General features: G+C 35.0%; 1 pseudogene; it reads right to left on the bottom strand.

Annotated features, from left to right (window-relative positions):
* Positions 1–773: 773 nt before the first annotated feature.
* On the bottom strand, positions 774–2,059 carry LOC102510991 (annotated as a pseudogene).
* Positions 2,060–4,473: the final 2,414 nt, after the last annotated feature.

Genomic DNA, 4,473 nt, shown 5'->3' on the forward strand with positions numbered 1-4,473 from the left:
TATTTCACTTGGAATTTCATTATTACATCATGGGTTACTTAAAAAGTATTAATTTACTTCTAAGTATTTTGTGATTTTCTAGGCAACTTATAGGTATTAATTTTTAATTTAATTCTGTGTTGGTCAGAGACATTTGTAAGGTGTCAATATTTTGACACTTTGGGAAATTTATTCTTTGGCTTAGTGTATGGTTTATCTGGATGACCACTCCATGTAAGATTGAAATGTATGTGTTTTTGTCTTTGTGTTTAGTGTTTTGTAACTATTAGTTAAGTCAGTTTGGATGATAGTTGTTTAAATATTTTATATCTTTACTGAGTTTTGTTCAAATATTTTATATCTTTACTGAGTTTTGTCTACTTTTGTCTTTTTAATCTCTTATACTGCTGTTCAAATATTTTATATCTTTACTGAGTTTTGTCTACTTTTGTCTTTTTAATCTCTTATACTGCTCTTTATCTTACAATTTACTGCTGGCATTTATAGAGCTACCATACCAGCTCTGTATTTCTATATATTTATGTCTGTATCCAATTACGTATCTCATAGAAAGCATATAGTTCAGTCTTGCTATTGTATCTAGTATGACATTTTCTTCATTTTAATTAGTTTTTGGTCTATTTACATTTAATATAATTATCATTGTGGCCGAGTTTGAGCCTGCCACATTGGTATTTGTTTTTCATTTGTTCCTTCTGATTTGTTTTCCTTTGTTTCCACTTTCTTGACTTCTTCTAGCTTAATCAGTATTTTTTTTTAATTTTAAGATCAGTTTATTAAGTTCAATGATGAAAGCTATCAGAAGAATATTCTTCTGAAAATTATTTCTTCTTAGAAAAAAGAAAGGAAAATCAACACCCTCAGCATAGCCACGGGTGCTGTGGCAGTCAATCCTCTACGCAGACAGGGACAGTCCATTAGTCAGTCAGGTTGCTCTTGGGGTCGGCAGGATTGTAGTCTGGATCATCCTCATCATCCTCCAGATCCAAGTCATCTATCTCCTGGAACAAAGACTTACCTACCTCCACATTGTTTCCAGCATCTTTCAAGAACTAGGTATTAGATGTGTTGAGATTATGATCTGTTTCAAATAGCTGTCTCTCACTTAAATTTATTTTTTCCTGCTTGTTCTTATTCTTTCATTCATTTCTTTTTAATTTCCAAGAGTTCTGCATCAAACTTTGTCTTCCAATTTAAGAAATTCTCAATTGGAACTGGAGTGCCATGAAATAATTGCTTTTTGGCTTCTTCTGCTTCTTTTTCTTTTTGTTTCTTCCCTTCTAGGTTTTGTTTGATCCAGTATTTCAGTTAATTTTTCTTGCACAGCTGTCACTAAAGTAAAGATCATCACCATACCAAGATTTTCTTCTGCCTATAATGCTAATAATTTCAAAATGTCTGAGACATCAGTATCTTCTAGGTTTAACTGGGAGACTATTTTGTAAAGGGGGGGAGGGGGGCTCATCCGGGTATTTTTTACTGTGTGTAAACTTGAGGGTAGCCTGGACAGTTTCATCATTTTCTCCAGCCTCAGATGTCACAGTAATGGTAAAGCTGGGTGCATTTTCTGATAATACTGTGAAGGAGTCAGGGTAGATGGACTCCTGAGCCTCGCGTTCGTTGCACTGCTGCTTGCCATAATCTGTCATCGCGGCCCTCGCTGCAGCCCATGGATGGCCCAGACACCCAGGCGGTGCGCTGGGGCCGGGATCGCGGCCTCGGCTGCACGGGGAGAGCTGGCAGCGGCCAGGTGGGCGCAGGCGCAGAGTCCCTGGCCTGGGACCCAAAGCCAGGCCAGGCCTGCTGAGCAACAGCCCCGCGCCAGCCGCCGCCTAATCAGGATTTTTTTGGCTTCCATTTTACTTTCTCTGTTTGCTTCTTACCTTTCCCTCCTTTTAGTATTTGCTCTAGCGCTCAAAATGTGCATTCTTAATTTATCAAAGGCGGTAAGAGTCAATATTATTTACCACTTCACACATCTTACTTTATGCAAGACACTGTACACTTACTACTCCGTACTGAACACTTCCTGCCTAAAACAGTATACTCCTATTTACCCACCACCGTTCATTTCTGCTGCCATTCTTTTGCTTCTCCATCTTTTATAAAGCCTATATTATCAGTATTACTGTTTTAACTTTAAAAAATCAGTCACCTTTTAAAGAAATTACATGAGCAAAAACTTCATCTTCCGTATTTACCCACTTGTTTGTAATCTCCTGTTCTCTTCATTTCTTCCTACAATCCGATTTTCTTTCTGGTATCATTTTTCATGTTACTTATAAGAAGTCGATAATAATTTCGCCTGTAGTTTTCTTTTCTTTTAATATCTTTGTCTGGTTTTGGTATTAGGATAATAATGGCCTGATAGAAAGTGTTAGGAAATATTCTTTCTAATTTTTGTCTTCTGAAAGAGATTGTTAGAGTATTGGTAAAATCTCTTCCTGAAAAGGTAAAATTTACCAGTGAACCCATCTGGGGCTGGTGCATTCTGTTTTGGAAGGTAATTAATCATTTATTGAATTTATTTAATGGATATAAGCCTATTCATAATGTCTATTTCTTGTTTGAGTTTTGGTAGAATATGTCTTTCAAAGAGCTGGTTCATTTCATCTCAGTTAACAGATTTGTAAACGTAGAGTTAGTTGTTCATATTATTTCTTTATTATACTTTTAAGGTGATAGGATCTGAGGTGATAACTTCTCTTTCATTTCTGATATTAGTAATTTGTGTCCTCTCTCTAGTTGAGTTATCCTGACTAGTGACTTACCAGTTTTATTGAACTTCTCAAAAACCAGCTTTTGCTTTAATTGGTTCTGTCTGTTGATTTGTCTTTTGTCTTATTTTTCAGCCTTTTGTGGTTTTAATTGAGCATTTAGTATGATTGAATTTTTTCTCCTTTATTAGCATATAAATTGTATTTCTTTTCTTATCTTTTCTTAGTTATTGCCATGAAGTTTGCAGTACACATTTACAAATAATCCAAGTCTACTTTCAAATACTACACTACTTCGTGGGTAGTGTGAGTATCTTATAATAACAAAATAATCCTAATTCTTCCTCCCTGCTGTCCCTCATATCATTGCGTTCATTCATTTCACTTATATATAAGCATATATATATATACGTATATATGTATTTGAATGTTTTGTTGCTTAAAATATTATTTTGAACAGACTGTTATCTGTTAATTAAGAATTTAAAAAAATTTTTTATTTTACCATCACTATTTCTTCTCTGATGCTCTTTTTTACTTTATGTAGGTCTGAGTTTCTGATCTATATCATTTTATTTCCCTCTCAAGAGCCTCTTTTAACATTTCTTGCAAAGCAGGTCTACTAGCAGCAAATTCCTACAGTTTTTGTTCGTCTGAGAAAGTCTTTATATTTTCAGTTTTGAAGGATAACTTTACAGAGTTCAGAGTTCTTGATTGGTGTTTTTTTTTCCTCTCAACATTTAAATATTTCAGTTCACTCTCTTCTTGCATGGTTTCTGAGAAGTTGGATTTAATTCTTATCTTTGCTCTTCTATAAGTAAGGTGTATTTCCTATCTGGCTTCTCCCAGGAGTTTTTCTTTATTTTTAATATTCTGGAGTTTGAATATTATATGCCTAGGTATAAATTTGGGGGGGGGGGGCATTTATCATGCTTGGGATTCCCTGAGCTTCCTGGGTATGTAGTTTGTTATCTCGCATTAATTTGGGGAAATTCTTAGTCATTATTGTTTCAAATGTTTCTTCTATTCCTTTCTTTCTTTCTTCTCCATACCATTATATGTATGTTATACCTTTATCGCTGTCCCACAGTTCTTGGATATTCCCTAATTTTTTTCTAACCTTTTTTTCTTTGCTTTTCAGTTTTGGTAGTTTCTATTGAGATATCCTCAAGCTCAGAGATTCTTTATTTAGCCATGTCCAGTCTATTAAGAGACCCATCAAGGCATTCTTCATTTCTGCTACACTGTTTTTGATCTCTAACATTTCCTTTTGGTTGTTTCCTGAAATTTTCATCACTCTGTTTATATTGCCCATCTGTTGTTACATGCTGTCTCCTTTATCTGTTAACATAAATATCCTTAGCATATTAATCATAGTTATTTTAAATTTCTGATCTAATAATTCTGACATCTGTGCCATATTTGAGTCTGGTTCCAATGTTTGCTTTTCAAACTTTTTTTGTCTTTTAGTGTGCCTTATAAATTTTTCTTGATGTATTGGATAAAAGGAACTGCTGTGAATAGGTCTTTAGTAACGTGGTGATAAGGTGTGGGGACAGGATGCCTTCTACAATTCTATGATTAGGTGTCAGTCTTTTGGTCAGCTGACTGAATTTCATGAGTCCTCATTTTTTTCACCCCTTTAGGTGGAACAGGATGGACAGAGTGGGCTGCAGTTGCTTATTTCTTTTCTCCCACATGGAAATCTAGAGAGGGCTGGTGTTGGTTATTTCTCTTTTCCCAGGTCACTTAGGCT

This window comes from Camelus ferus, chromosome 10 (genome assembly GCF_009834535.1).
Source record: "Camelus ferus isolate YT-003-E chromosome 10, BCGSAC_Cfer_1.0, whole genome shotgun sequence".
NCBI lineage: Eukaryota > Metazoa > Chordata > Mammalia > Artiodactyla > Camelidae > Camelus > Camelus ferus.